A 16,743-nucleotide genomic window follows, 5' to 3' on the forward strand; every position below is an offset into this window, starting at 1 on the left:
AAATAGGGAAATATCACAAATACAGTAAACATAATAAACAGTAAAAGAGAAGTTAGTAAGTGTGCCCATTGTACTTTAGGAGGCTTTTACTGATGAAAGACATTCTGAGGTTAAAATAACAGAGAGGCACAAGATTTAATTTATGAGACTCGCATTGATTTTAATACACTGCTTTGAAAATTTATACCTGACATAAGAAGACAATAGTCCATGCAAAATTACATGTTTATTTTCTCCTGCCCAAATCTGACCTGCACTCTCATTTATCCTATTGCAGGGTTTTGTAGCAAATGGAATTCATCCCCATTTCAGCCATCTTGGCTTTCTGGCTAAGATCATGTATATTATCAGTTTATTATCTGCTGTATCCTTCATTGGGAGACTTTTGCAAGGGGAATGGGGAGAACTTAGTGAGCTCTTAAATACCTGGAAACCAGGAAAAGAAAGCACCTATCTTTAACACAAGACTAGAAAATACATTTGCATTACATATGTAACCCTTTTAAAATGTGTCCTCTTCATTTTAAAGGTCTTGCTTAATGAATTCCATGGTTATTTAATCATAAATGCAGACTCTTATATTGAAGTTATATCACCGCAAATTTTCACCATGCAAAATCTATTTTGGAGATATGAAATTTATTGCTAACCCTTGTTAATGCTGTTGTTTGTAGCACAGATCTCCCCTAATAACTTCTTTTAAATAAATACTATGTTAAGTTAGGGTTAAATATTTTGCTGTACCTTGAAAGGTAAAATGGGAATGAATTAATTTGGAGCTCTTCCAAGGACAAAAACGTTGTTATACATCACTGTAATGTGCCTTCTGTTCAGATCAATCAAATCACATCCATTTGGACTACTCCAAAGTGAGATATAATTGTGTCTTTTCCTTTTGAGAATTATAAAAAAAAATTATGAGAAAATTTGTTATGCTGAAAAGTTAAAGGTGTGCTAATGGATTATCAGATGCCTCATTCAACCTTAGTGGAAATGTTTTCATTGGGATAACTCAATTTAATGCAGCATAATATTATTTGATGAAACATTTTGAAGTCCATATAATGAGGTTTAAAAGCAAAGAATGAAATTCCCTTTGGAGCAGTCTGCTAACAGTGATCGTTGGAAATAGCCATAACCTTATAACTTTTTGGCTGTATGATGTGATAATAATATAATTCTGGAGCTGGGTGGTATAGTGATATATGCTTCATTTATACCCATTCTACCAAGTGACATTTATTGAAAACTGACTGTTGGACTGCTTTCCATGTCGGTTGCTATCCATCTGCCTTGGTGCTGCTGGAGATTGTAATTACATTTTGCTTCATTTCCTGTATAATTTATGTGAAAAATCCTTCAATGGCAGGGAAGTACAAAGCCCAGACATTGAGAACATGACACTGTGTAAGATTTAAGGTGGTTGTTGGAACCGAAGATAGAAGTTGGCCATGACTCAAGCAATTTCAAGGTCATCCGGCATAGACAGAGCTCAAGCAATGCAGCAGTGTTGTGACTGTGAAAGCTAAAAATGTTTTGCTACTTCTATAAACATTGATCTTCTGTCATTCTTCTCAGAAATGAAGGTGTGTCTTATGGGGAGAGTAATTAGAGATTATTAATTTTGTTATGTCTAGTTACCAGGACATTTAGAGTTTAGGATACTCAACGTGTAGAGTGATTAAAATGTTTTTCGTTCCAGAGTTTAACATTTTGTTACATTGTTTTATTAACCTCTCATAATTTTTTTTTGGCTGTTTCTTGATAGGGCTAGCTATTTTTAAGAAATTAACAAGTATTTTTGTACCAAATGATTATCGGCTGGGTTTCTTTTTAGGAATTTTTTCTTCCTAAATCTTCATCCTTCAAGCTTCTCTCAGCACCACTCAGGTATAAGCTGTTACAGTCTCGAGATAATAAGCTGGGTTCATTTCTCCAGGAAAAAAACAAACCTCTCTTCAGCGGGTGCTTTAAAAATTGTTCAGTGTTTTTTGTCAGAAAATATAAGTTCTGTCTACTAATGACATTGCTGTTGATTTCCATAATGGCGTATGAATAGTAAAGGAAGGCAATCTGCAATATGTATTCATGCTGTGTGTTTGGAGAGCATCTAGCTCTGATCCACAACTGGACTCCTAGGCTTTACCCACAATGTACATAATGAATAATAATAATAGCACTGTATACGATAAATAATGCTGGGCTAGATTTCCCTTTCTGAATTGATAGGGCTGGATAACACCTCATTTGTAGAGAAATCATTTAATCACTAAATCACTTAATTCATTGTTGAAGGCCTTTTTAAATTGTGGTGCACTCTGCATATACTGAATTTTAATGCTGTGAAAATGAACTGACTTGCTGCTAAAATCAAGGAACACTGGCTGTGCGTATTGCGTAATGTCCCTTTCTCAGTCAAGCCAAAATGTTGTATGAGTTTGACGCAATTCCTTGTTAAGACGTTGTGCTACATCAGGTGTGAATAATTTCCAACACGATATGATAGAATACTGCCCATCATGTTAGAAATTAGAGACATGATTGAATCAACCCTCCTCCCCCAGGTCTGAATACCCCCAGATTTGTAGTGTTTGAAATCTGGAACTAGAATTTGAAAAAGCCCACTATGTTTATAGTAATTTAATCCAAAGGCATAGGTCTGAACACCTCAGAACTTTGAGATGAATGAAGCTTGAATCTAAATGTTGTGGGTTGGGCCCATCTCTATTTAAAATGTTACTAAAGGAGAAAGCTGGTAAAATCTGCAAGAATTATTTTATTAGTTTTTTCAGTGCATCTATTTTTCTTAGTTTCCTTTTTAAGACACCCAATGTCTCCTTCAGTAATACTTACCAAGGAAACAGGTTTTCACTTGATTAGCCAGGCATATGGAATGTTCTTCTCAAAAACCTTTTCCCAAAATATTCACTACAGACCCTTTAAAATTAAGCTTTTGTGCTTCATATTTAATGTTTCTTATCGATATTCCAGGACACTAGGATTCTAACAAGTCATTTTGCAATTGAAATAATTGGAATGCAAATTATATCATTTCATTTCGGAGCTGAAGTTGATTCTGCACATGTTATTTTTGAACCGTATAAAGACACACTCCCCCAACACAGTATTTCAGATTTATTGCAGAGCAGAGAGCATCCTCTATTGAATTAACCTAGATGATCATCATCATTTATGGGCCTGCCAGACTTTCTGTTGCAATTTACCACTTTCATTTTGTTGCATTTGATTGTGCTGTCATTATGTCATTTATTACATTGCAGCCGAGGCAGCTGACTGTACTTGTTCTCAGTATTGGATGATTTCCATCATCCCCATTATGCACGTGGTGGCTTAGGGCTTCACAAAAATATAATATTGGAAAACATTTTGAAATCCAAAGCACTGCAGAGTAAAAGGGGGATAGCTCTGACTCCAATAAACTGAATTTCTCTATGGGGCCTCTCAGACAAGGATCTCAAAGTGGCTTACAAATATTCAATGAATTAAACCCTAAATCTCATAACAGCCCTGTGTGGGATAAAGTATTATGCCCATTTTACCGATGAAGTGAAATGATTTGCCCATAGTTCAACAATAAAGCGGTGGTACAACATGGGTTAGAAACCAAGCCCCTAATCTAGCATGATGTACCATATGAATAAACCCCCTAAGTCTGTGCAGAGGCCAATTGAAGTCAATGGGGCTTCACACCGTGCAGGGGTCCACCCCACTGTATTTTTGAGGAAGCAGATAGTCAGCCAATGTTTACATTATTAGCAGTATAGTAGCACAGCTATGACTGTAGATGCATCTAACACCAACAGAAGGGGTTTTTTCAACCCTGTAGGTAACCTACCTCCCTGAGCTGCAGTGGCCAGGTCGACGGAAACGTTCTTCCGCTGAGCTAGTCGTGTCTACATCCGAGGTTAGGTTGGCACAACTACAGCACAGATAGGATAAAAACTGAACCTTGAACTGAACCACAACCAAACTTTCTGATGCTCAAACAGGTCTGGGTTAACTTCACCCCCCTCCCACGTTATCCTTTTCATTTCTGCAGGTCTCTACACTTCCTGGAGCTGGCCAGAAATGGGAAAAGACAACATTGCTAATTTCACGAGAGTCTGTTCTCACAAGCTTTCTAGGGAAAGTCTGCAAGTCAAGATATTCAAAGGGTAAGAAAACATCTAAATGTTTGGCTGTTTTTCCCAACCGCTGAATTTCTTAAGGTTTTTCCCCTCACGAATACGCTAATTATTTTTTTTTCACTGCATCCTATGTCTGCCTTGTAATTGATTCATGTTAGCTAGGAAATAATTTAGTTAACATGCTTTCAATGAAGTCCCTGGTGAAATTAATATGTTTGTAATATACTTAACACATTGATGTGCTCTAAAGGACAGTCAGACTGGAATCAGGCAGAGTGGAATCTTATACTAAGTACCGCTTCTCTAATGGCAACAGTAGACTGCTTCTGGCAATAATGAATCAAGCTTTCTTATAGGTCATAGTTGCTCCTCTTCCCACCATAGCAGATGGTGCTGTAAGTCACAGAGCCCAGATTCTAACCCATGGGGCCAAAACTAGGGCATATTCAGAGAAAGGTACTCACTTCCACTGAAACCCAGGCCACGTCAAAGTCTCTTCATTTTTAGCACAAGATGCAAGACTCCACTCTTTCTGCATGCCTTCTCCTCACAGCTACATTGTGGAATGGGCACAGCTGCATGCCCCAGAGAAATAAATCACCTGCATTACTTCTTTTTAAGTAAGTGGCTTTGTGATTGAGAGGGAGTGCTTGAAAACTGCAACCTTCTTAAATGAGGGACTTGATGTATTTATGGCATAAATTCATATAGGGCTAGACCCTGGCCTAACATCAAAGCCTGGCTCCAGTAGTCAGGCAGGCTGTGCCCTCGTGACAGATCAGCAGTACACCCGCATGTGTGAGGAGTGGGTGGGGCACCCCTACTTCAGCAGAAGTAGTAACCTCACCGCACTGGTTATTTATGGTGCATAGCTGTGCTGATTGCAAAGGGCTGTCTGTGGTCAGCCAACACACCTCACTCGAGGCCCTGCGTTACATCCGGGTAATTTGGTCCAGCTGTCCCAGTCAGCACAGTTTGTTAGGGATGGCGGCACTGGCTACTGCTTGCTGGTGTCACACAATCGATAGAGAGGGAGTATTTGCAGTAGCAGTCCCGTTTGCTGCAGGCCTGTATCTCCGTTTGCAGTTCTGTCTGAGTGACAGTGCATGCCATCAGCAGGGCTAGATGTACTGCTGCCCAGTTTCTCCGGCGTGAGGCACATGTGCATTGGCTCCCTTCCTACTGGTGTACACAGAGCTTAGCCTTTGATTATAGGCTCAAAAATGCTCACATAAGTGGGGTCATGACTTAGCTTGTGGTGTTTTTCTAAATCTGATACACTTCTAAATTCTCGTTATGGCGTGAGATGCCACAGAATTATGTACAATGATAGTCATGCAATTTATAAAAATAATCCCCTTCTGATTATGTGTTGGTGATCTTGGAAATTCATTTAACTAACCAGGAGCCTTTTAAACTGAAGTTCAGATTTTATGCATGATCTGAATGCAATATGGTAAATTGATGGGATTATTTCCCCGTGATCCAAGCCCATATCTCTCATTAATATCAGCAGGAAGTATGCGCATATGGCAATGGGAAAATGAAACCATTATTATTAAAGCTCTATTCAGATAATTTGTATGAGGATAATTCAGTCAGATTTTGGTCCAAAAGCTCAGTTTACCATCTCAGTGCAAAGTTAGTAGATTTAGAAACCTCATTGCTGTTCTCATTTCCATCCATGAAACTCTACTGACTTTTTTGGGGTTGCCCAGGTGTAAATGAGAAAAGAATTTGTCCCATTGAGCTTATTGAATATAGGATGCTGCAATATTCATTTTTCTTAAGAATCAGAGCATCCGAATATTCCTAGGTTAATTCGTTCCAGAACTAATTTGATTAAATACATCAAAAACAACAGAAAGAATGAAAAGACATTCCTCTAAAAGTTGTCATATTGTCAGTTCAAAAGGTTAATTTTATTTCTATAAATCCTGTAACATATTTTGCGGTCTTCCTTGGAGAAATTAACCTTGCCTAAAATAAGAAAACATTGGCCTACTAAAGTTGATGGATACTGACTAGAGCAATCAAAAACTAGCAGGTAAAATTCGTAAGAATTTTTTCAAAACCATTTTCTCATCTTTTTGTTGAATTTAAAAATTTCAATACAAAATTTCGTTGACATTTCCCATTCTTCGAAATTTCTACCAGCTGCAAACTGGCCCCATCATATCAACCCAGACCCATCTCAGATAAGTGGACCAAGATATAAAGAAGATGAACCAATGACAATTTACACCAGCTGAGAATCTGCTCCCAATTTCATACCAGAATTCCTGTGTCATATTTATAACACATAAGATCACCCTATAATGTTTGTACCTAAGAGCAAACTTTCTTTCTTTCTTTCTTTCTTTCTTTCTTTCTTTCTTTCTTTCTTTCTCTTTCTTTCTTTCTTTCACAATCAACTGTATTGTCTTCTAATCTTAGCCTCAACCTGCCGTGAAAGTGAAGGGCCCCCAAACTGTGTCTCTGAGTTTTTCAGTGAGTTTGGATATTGGCCACAGTAAATAAATAAAATTTGCTTTGAGCGTAACCTGGGTTCTGCAGAGCATAAAGTGCTTAGCATGTCTCAGAATGCTGTTCAATACAAATGCCCAAGGTGCTCATTTTCCAAGCTTTTGAAATATATAGAAAAGTGTGGAGATACCACAGGGACAGAGCCATATAAGAACTTAGAAGGCTAGAGGGATGCAAATCCTGATTTTATGGTGCTCTTAGAGGACATCTGTAACCTTTGTAAAATTTCAGGTTCTCCTGAGCAAAGAAACTTCACAGGGAGTTAAGGGCTTAATTTCAGTTCCATGGATCTCCCTAACACTGAAGCTCCACAGGAATATGCAAACTCAAGGAACATAATCTTTTGTTAACCTGGAATTTCAGCTAATCAGAGTTCAGAAAATCAAGGTTGTGCTGTATGTATTTTTAAATATATGCAAGTTGCTGCATGACAAATAAATCTCCCTGTCATGCACAGATAGCAGCAATTATGTGCATATGTTAAAGGTTTAAAGTTCTCTTTGAACCCTGAGGATTATAAAATATGAAAACACCAATTAGAATGAAGTATATAATCACTGTAATAATCACAAGAAAGAGAATGAGTCAAAATGCATTTTTGGCTGAAATACAGTTTGTGGGAATCGGCAGTTGGATTTTCTGGCTGTTAACCTGCTGGGTAAAAAAGTTAGCAAAGGATTCTGTACCGAGCTCTGAATTAATAGTTCTGTTCTTAAAAATAGAATCACAAGAATGACAGGAATGATGGATAATGGTAGAGTGCCACCAATTTGTCCAGTGAGTGCTCTGCACCTGCTTTCCAGTCTCTCAGAGAGCGCACTTTGCATCCCAGGGTATAAGACAATTCCACAATTCATGACTCTTATTGTTCATTTTTGTTTGTGCTTTTAGCATTGAGTAGTAACTTCAAATGAATGTCAGTAATCTAACTCCAGCACTGGCAGCATTAGAGCTATTCTATGCTAAATTGTCTCCTTGTTTTAAGATTAGACTTCAAGGATTTTTTTTTAATTTTTTTTTAATGAAAGGGAAACTAATATCCTCCCTTTTGACAAGTTAGGAAACATTAGCCAATTCAATCTATTTATAAAACTCCCCTGCATCATTAGTGCTAGCATTCTCTCAAGCTCTGTTTTTCATTAGCTCAGCAGCATACTGTTGCTGGCATATAAAAGGACACAGTTTTATTCATGGAATGAAAAAACCCTAATGAACTAATATTAAACCTTAATCTTTCCTGTGTAATTCCCTAAAGTATAATCTTGGGCTTCTGGGAGCCCAGTTTAAGGTGAACGTTGGAAGTCTTGCCAGGAACAGCAGCACAGAATGAGGGTTCGGGCCGTTTCTCTGCTACCTGTTAGTCATCACTTGTCTGGACTAGAAGGATGTGAGGCAGCTAGGTACCAAATAAAACAGCAGCCCTTTCAATCAAACTTCTCCAGCGACATCTGAAGGTGTGGAGATATAAAAGGCACCAGGTCTTCAACTAAAACTGCGGTAAATTAAGTGGGATAGCAGAATCCTTTTGTGGAGAAGGGTAGCTTCTGGACAGAGGAGAGATCCAGCAAAATTTCACCTCTATTGACTGAACATGCCCTGGTGGGAGTGTTAATGTTTTATCTTAGCCTTAAGTTTGCAGCCATTGGGCTTGCTTTTCAGCTGCTAGTACGGTCATGGCATGTAGCTTCCTGAGATTGCTCAAAACTACATCACTCAGCATCACTGCTCTATGTCGTCTACTACTGAGAAACAAAGTCGATGTATCACGGTAATCCGCATCTTTCCTTCCCTGTCCCCTCCCTACTCTCTGTCAGCCTGATTTATTGTGTCACTTGGACTAGTTAGACTAATAGCTCATTGAGGCAGAGAACATGTCCTTCTCTGAGGTGCCTATGTTAGGTTCTATTGTGGTATCTTACCAATGAGCAGATTGGTTTCAAGTTATAAACTCTTTCTTGAGAATGAAGGTTCCATTCAGCAATAAGGTCACAAAACTTTCTACTACCCTCTGGCTGTAGCCTGCAACTTCTCTGTCCAGGGTTCTTTGCGTTGGCTCCCCAGCAGCAAGTGTGTCTCAGGAAACTCAAAGACCACATGACGTTGTACAAGAAGTGTGGCACCTGCTACTCTATAGCACACTTTCCTGTTTTAGATCCCTTTCTAAATGTCCTGCTTTCTCAGCACATTTTAGTTTAATGGTTGGGTTTATTGCAGTTCATGCATATTAGCCCCCGTGCTGGGCATTTCCTGTCCTCATGCAAGTTGCCACATCACTGGCATTGTTTCCTGCTTTCCATGTTTCTGTCCTTGTCCATTTTAATTTCTGTGAACTTCTCCCTGGCTGCTTTAACTGTTGTACAAAAAGTCTCATGCTCTGTGCCTTTCTCTAGGCTTTCTGTTTGTTCACTGCTTAGCATACACATATTGACCTTTCTAAAGTCTGATTCATCTCCCTTAGTCGTTCATGGACATTCTTATTGTTACACCCCAGATCAGTCTGGTCTTTAACAAGCGAGTCTGATTTAATATTCTATATTCACAGGATCGATATTTTACTTATAACCCTGTGACAAACACCTCTACAGAGGACACAATGATCCGCAAACCTTTTCATTGTTTTTGCAAAGCTTTCCCTTCTTTCCTCACCACTGCCTTTATGGGATGCATTGCATACACCTCGCACTTTTGTCCTTGCCACTAGCAGCAGAGCAATATTTTGCTCATCCTCCCGTTTGCACCCGTGGCTTTCATAAACCGCTCAAATTGCTGTTTGAAGCATTTCCAGACACATTCCACATTTCCGTTGATTCTGAGGCCTGGTCAGGGAGTTACTTGCAGTTGCACGGGCTCTGTAGGAGCCACTTCAATATTGCCCCTCCCACTGGGGCTGGTGTAACTCCTGCCTGCTTGATGTGGTGCTCTGACCCCTCTAATGGCACCTAGCCCAGCTAGAGATTGACGAGTCTGCTACAGGCTTAGCTAAGGCCATGTGGCTTTTAGTTCATGCAGTAGCGACTCAGACACTAGGCTTCAGAGGTCCCACTTTCGATCCCGCCTACCGGGGTCTGTCAGCATTATACTGTGCCTTCCACCGCTGGTGCCATGTAGTATCTTACTGAGGAGCAAGCCAATTTCAAGATAAATCCTTTATTGGGAACAGAAACTAAGTACAGCAATATGGTAACAAAACTTCCTTCTGTTCTCTGGCTGTAGCCTGTGACTGCCCTGTCCTGGGCACCTTTGTTTTTGCTCCCCAGCAGGAAGTGTAGGAGGGATAGCTCAGTGGTTTGAGCATTAGCCTGCTTAAACCCAGGGTTGTGAGTTCAATCCTTGAGGGGGCCATTTAGGGATCTGGGGCAAAAATTGGGGATTGGTCCTGCTTTGAGCAGGGGATTGGACTAGATGATCTCCTGAGGTCCCTCCCAACCCTGAGATTCTATGATCTCTGTTTCTTGGAAGATTTACCCTACAGCACGCTGTTAACCAACAGTTCTCTACCAGATGCTGTTTGCTGCAATGGGCTAATGGGCTGAGCACAGGGATGTGAATAGAGAGCTTGGCATCTATTCACCATTACTCTGCCACTAGCTTCTTTGCTCCGTCCTACCAGTGTCAATATTTGAGAGATGCTTTAAAAGTAGAAAGAAAAGGAGTACTTGTGGCACCTTAGCGTCTAGAGCTGTAGCTCACGAAAGCTTATGCTCAAATAAATGTGTTAGTCTCTAAGGTGCCACAAGTCCTCCTTTTCTTTTTGCGAATACAGACTAACACGGCTGCTACTCTGAAACCTTTAAAAGTAGAGTTAGCTTTATGAGTCTGAGCCACACCCAGGGCTAGTTTTAGGAGCGGTTGAGCACGGTGGTTATCCTGGGCACCAGCTTCCATTGGGCGCTGCCATATTGCTGTGCTTCTGAGCTTTCCCACCCCCCACCTTCCCCACCCCTTTGCTCCACTGATTCACTGGCTGTTTTGTTTTTTGCTGAGCCACTCGGGGGACTGTCACTTTCTGCACTGACTGGGAAAACAATTAGGGCAGCTCCAGGCTATACCACGCTCCTGCTGAAGTAAACTCCTCAGCTGTACTAAACTCCCGGACTTGAGTTAGCGCCTCAAAGCTAGAGCAAGACCCTGGCTATTCTGAGCTTCCAAACAGTCTTGACACTCTCAGGGTGAGAGCAGGTTCCTGGTTAAACCAATGTTGCCAACTCTCACAATTTTTCACAAGTGATGGGATTTCAAACTGGGCTGGCACCTGTCTCATGATGATGTGAGAATCACCAGCCCTATTGTGAAGTTCAGCCCTGTCAGAAGCCAACAGAATATCTCTTCACCACTTGCCATTCTCACGAGTGGGGGCTGGCTGTCTTAGGGAAGTTCCTCTCCTCCTGTGAGCAATGGTGATGGGATAGCACCTCTGCTCCTCCCTCTTGCAGCACCCGGTCTGGGAAGGCGCGGGGTGGGAGGGCAGTTGAAGAGCCCCGGAGCTGTCCCCCCATTCTGGGAAGGAGGAGAGGGGAGTGTGCTGCAGTCCCCCAGGTCTGGGAAGTGGGCGGAGGAGTTGAAGAATCCCAGAAGGACCAGAAGTGAAGCTGGGACAGGCGCTGTGTGGGGACAAAACTGACGGGAGGACTGGGGACCTGATTAATTGTTGGGCAGGGGACAAGCAGATGTGGGGGTAAGAGTTCCTGCAGCAAGAGCCAAAATCACCTTTACCCAGTAGATGTTAGAGAGCGGGTTACACTAATTTTCACACACACACACACACACACACACACACACACACACACACGAAGTTCAAAAATCAAAAGACAGATTGAAAACACAATACAATTTTAAAAAAAAAAATATATATATAGTGATTTTAGGGGGGGCAATCACATGATTTGGTGAGGGGACTTATGTCTTTTTGATGTCTTGAGGTTGGCAATACCGGTAAACCATTGTTCCAAACTGCCGGGAGTTTCTCTAGGCTAAAACAAGCTTTTCTAATCTTAATCCTACCCATTAATGGGTTTTGGCCAATCAGCTCCTTCCACCTAACCCAAAAAGGAGTCTCCCAAGCAGCTAGCAGCAAAAATCAGTGTTACCCAACTCCAGGAAAATGCCACTGGTACACTACTCCACTGTAAAGGTGTCTAAAAGGCTATTATTTCTGAATAAGGGGAATCAGAAAGAGGAAAGGAGATACCCACCCTGTAGCACAAATCCTGCAGTTGGTTTCTATTTTCCTATTCCTGTTTGGGCCACACTGAAGATTTAAATTGTAAAAAAACACCCATTTATCTTTACACAAACCAGCAGTCTGGGCCTCCACTCGCCTTGTGAGGCCTGTTCTATCACACTGACTGTCAAAGTTAAGAACCCATCTTAGCTATATAAATCAGTAAAATCATCTGAGGATATGTTCTTCTGTGGGCTCTGGATCAAGTGCCAAGTAAATGGAAGGACTCCCATTAAGTGGATGGCCTTTAGATTGTGCCTGAAAGGAGCTTACTGGCTAAAGCAGTGTACAAATGGCAACATATGTAAATACAAAATAAACCTAATGTCAGTATTTCTTGATAGTTTTATGCAGTAAAGTTCCCACAAATGTTTAACAGAGTTTGTTTGTTTGAAATCTTTGCTTATGTGGTTTGAAGTTAAACCTGATTAGCGTTTTTTGACATTTTAATCATTAATGTGACTATATGTGGACACACATTTGAAATTTCTCTCATTTCAGAAGGTAGGTTTTATTGTGTTGTTCAAATTGTGCTCTGTCTTTTGCATACCTTTTTGAAAGCACCTCTACTTTAAGTTAATGTGAAACAAACAAAACAATTAGGTCATGAATTTCAAAATCCTATTCATCAGAGGTCGTGCGACAGCAGTTGGCTATACCAGCATACTTCACAGAGAACTGAATCACATGTGACATGAAATCAAGCATATTAATTTCTTTTTCATGTAGTTATCTAAGGTGAACAGCTTGAAATCTATAATATGCGGCATGGAGTTTTGTGGAGGCTTAATTGAATTATGTTGGTAATGTGCTTTCAGAGACATATATGTGCAAATATTTTAATTTTCAAAATGAGAGCAACAGATAAATATCAGAATATAGCTGGAATAAATAATACTAATGGTTTTCAAAGGCTCAGCTTGTGGAGGAAGGGGAGCTATTCAGCATGAATGAAAATGGCAGAATCTGGCTCCTAATAACTAGTCACTGACCAAGATGGGCAGGCAAATGACTAAACATAACATAGGAAATATACTTGAACTGACTTCTTATTGCCCTTAAATCATAAAATTAGAGGTTTATCGAGCAGCACTACAAACAAGTTGTGGCTCAGGCTCATTTACAATAATGTTTATGAGCATAAAGGATTTCATGGGCTTTTCTGGCATTCAAAACAGTCCTCTTGTTTGTTCATTCCAGCTGGAAGGAGGTGATAATCCTTCTAATGGCAGAAAAAGGAAGTGTGTGTTTCTGTCCTGATATACCTGTGACTCTTGGCTGCTTGCTTTAACCTGATTTATGTTCTAATACATAGCTATGTAGTCAGGAGATTTTGGTGTGTCGTGAATTAGTAGCCAAACAAGCAAGCTGTCCCCAGGCTGGTGGATTTACATGAAGTACACATGGCTTGATGTGTCAGAGTTCTAGCAGTCTCTGTTTTATAGATTTCATTATTGAGAATATTAAAGTGTAACATAAAGAAAGTCAATATAGACCTCTTGTTGGGGGTGCAGTGGTAGGGAAGATTATGGGAAACTAGCAAGCAAAATCCTAGTCCTCCAGAGGGCTTAGAGGAGGTATGTATCAAAGACGCTCAGGGCAGTACTGGCCCCAATAAATTCACCTTATGCAAAAGTAGAAAACAGCTACTTTCCTTTATAGCTTACTCAAAGTGGTTTCTGCACTACTGGTTTTTACTGCACATTGGTGCCCTCAGATGTTGTGGACACCTAACATGCATTAAAGGAGGATTAAAGGGGACAGAGTGGCATGTAGTGGAGTGATTTTACAAGACTGGATCCTGAATGTGGACATTTATTTACCCCATGGTGGGGATCCAGTTTGTGTGTGTGTATGTGTGTGTCGCTGATTTTCATGGGAGCTCCACACAAGAAGCAACTGTGGAATTGGGCCTCGTTGTGGAAGTTTTTAGAGCACAGGGAATTCTTTATCAAACCTGGTCCTTCCCTCTCTGGTAAAGAGTGTACAGTGAATTAAACCAAATTCATTTAAATTAAACCATAAAACCTGCTGAGTAACCCAGTAACAGACAATAAATTATGAAGCCTGTGACAACTTAGCATTTGGCTTACTTAGCTGTGTGCTGTGTTACGTTTGTAACAATGACCATCAAAAAGTTACATTTCTCTGCAAGCCTCAACACTGTAGATTAGTCGAGGGTATGAATGAAAGCAGACTCCATGCTGTACTCTGCAGCAAATCTAGTGGAGAGAACTTAATGTTCTGTCTTGTCAGAGGATGCAAATAAAACGTAAGCACCATGGAACATTGATTTATGCAACTTGAAGCCTTACACCCCATCTCGTACAGAGCTTTTATGGAGAGAAAATACCGAGTTATGAACCAGCAGTAGCTTTTCCTCCTGGGTGTTTTTTTTTTTTTAAGTGGAAGGGCCAAATTGTGTCAGTAAAATCTATTGATTTCAGGGCCTGTGGGTTGTAGTTTTGTTCTCTTTTTATAATTTGATCCAGATCTTCCGCCAAGCCTCATCTGAGTGCAATTCAAGGGAAAGACTATCAAGGAGCTATTCACAGCTCTCGGATCCTGTGACTAGTTTTTTCCTCAGCCTTAGTCCCAGCAGAGTTTGGCCTGAGGCCTGTTCTACATTCCACCACTGGTAGAAATTCCTAAGATGCTAAAGGAGAGGCGACAAAGGCATCAGCTATGAAAGTTCTGCTCAAGCTGGTGGCTCTTCTGTGTCAGAGGAGTTCCCATCAGGGGAAATGCAACTAACTCCTGCTCCTATTGCACTGCTGGACCAGCACAACGGGATTGGCACAAAGTGCCAGCATTTGGTCCCTACTTCCCCCAATATAAGGCTAAATTGTATCCGGGTATAAATAATAGGCCCCCACCTGTTCGTGTTAAAGTCACTTTAAAATCATTTTAAATAATTTTGTAAAAGTTGTAAATCTATCAGTATAATGAATATCACTCCTCTTCCAAGTGCATGATTGTCTGTGACAATAAATGAACTGATCATCACTGTTATGAAAACTATGCCAACACAAAAAAAAATGTAAATCGGGTAAAGCACAATGTATTTGTACATGAAAAGTGCACTATAAGAGCTGAGTGCCATATATAGATGAACTGCTTTTTAAATAAAATGTAAAATGGATAAAGGCTGTGGCTATGGATGTTTGGTTTTGATATCTGCCTTTCCTAAAGCCTGGGGTTTATAAGGTCTTGAAGTTCTTAAAGCAACAGCAACATCCCCATCTACCCCCCACCCCCCGCAATTATTTATGCTCTGGGAATATGACTTAAAACATGATGGTTCATTCAATTGAATGGGTGGGTTTTCAGAGGCCATTTTAGATTCAGTTTATCATACAGGAATATATTACATAAAACATTGTAGCACATAGGGAAGTCCAAAACAAAATCATACATGTGAATGGCCCTGAACGCTGGGGAAAGTGTGGCCCCAGAGTTAAGCTTTGTGCCTCAGGCCTATCTGTGGTAGCCTGCCACCCTTGGAAGAAACATTTAACATTCCACCCTTGGAAAAACATGACACCATGGGGAGAAGGGGAAATCATTTATTTCTTGAAAAAATTATACTGATTTCTGTCTAAATGTAAATTCCATGTGGTTCTTATATAGCCCCCATTATGGTAGTATTTAAGCACTTCGCACTCTTTTTAATGGATTTATCCTCGCAACACCCTTGTGGGGCCGGGCAGTACTGTTTCCCCCATTTTACAGATGGGGAACCAAAGCACAGAGACTTGCAAAGTCATACATGAAGTCTGTGGAGGATCAGGGACTTGAACCCAGGTTTCACAAGTCCTAGGCTAGTGCCTGTACCATAGGATCATTTCTTTTAAAGCAGACATACATTGTCTACATATCATATAGACAAAATCAGTATCATGCCGATTAAATGTATTTAAAAACTGGCTCACTGATAGATCTCAACAAGTAATTGTGAATGGAGAATCTTCATCAAATGGCAGTTTTTTCTGTTGTGGGACCTTCTCAGCCCTGTGATAATCAATATCTTTAGTAATGATTTGGAAGATGTTGCTTGTAAAGTCTGAAGATGACACAAAGATTGATATATCTTGACTTTAGTACAACTTTTGATACTGTCTCGCATGACCTTCCCATAAACAAACTAGGGAAATGCAACCTCGATAGAGCTACTATAAGGTGGGTGCAAAACTGGTTGGAAAATCATTCCCAGAGAGTAGTTATCAGTGGTTCACAGTCATGCTGGAAGGGCATAACAAGTGGGGTCCCACAGGGATCAGTTCTGGATCTGGTTCTATTCAATATCTTCATCAATGATTTAGATAATGCATAGAGAGTGCACTTATAAAGTTTGCAGATGATACCAAGCTGCGAGGGGTGGCAAGTGCTTTGGAGGATAGTATTAAATTTCAAAAAGATCTGGACAAACTGGAGAAACGGTCTGAAGTAAATAGGATGAAATTCAATAAGGACAAATGCAAAGTACTCCGTTTAGGAAGGAACAATCAGTTGCACACATAGAAAATGGGAAATGACTGCCTAGGAAGGAATATTGAAGAAAGGGATCTGTGGGTCATAGTGGACCATATGCTAAATATGGGTCAACAGTGTGACACTTTTGCAAAAAAACGAACATAATTCTGGGCTGTATTGCAGGAGTGTTGTAAGTAAGACACAAGAAGAAATTCTTCCTCTCTACTCTGTGCTGATTAGGCCTCAACTGGAGTATTGTGTCCCGTTCTGGGTGCCACATTTCAGGAAAGATGTGGACAAATTGGGGAAAGTCCAAAGAAGAGCAACAAAAATAATTAAAGGTCTAGAAAACATGACCTATGAGGAAAGATTGAA

The 16,743-nt window shown here is 40.4% G+C and overlaps 1 protein-coding gene across 1 annotated transcript in view; it reads left to right on the forward strand.

Moving 5' to 3' along the window:
• The window catches only part of TMC3 (transmembrane channel like 3), a 391,592-nt gene that overhangs the window by 339,240 nt on the left and 35,609 nt on the right, over nt 1–16,743 (forward strand). The window contains exon 12 of the mRNA XM_084640600.1: nt 4,061–4,175. The gene's annotated coding sequence lies outside the window, so the exon portion shown is untranslated. The remainder of the gene's footprint in view (nt 1–4,060; nt 4,176–16,743) is intronic.

This window comes from Lepidochelys olivacea (genome assembly GCF_965140295.1).
Source record: "Lepidochelys olivacea isolate rLepOli2 genome assembly, chromosome: 10".
Lineage (NCBI taxonomy): Eukaryota > Metazoa > Chordata > Testudines > Cheloniidae > Lepidochelys > Lepidochelys olivacea.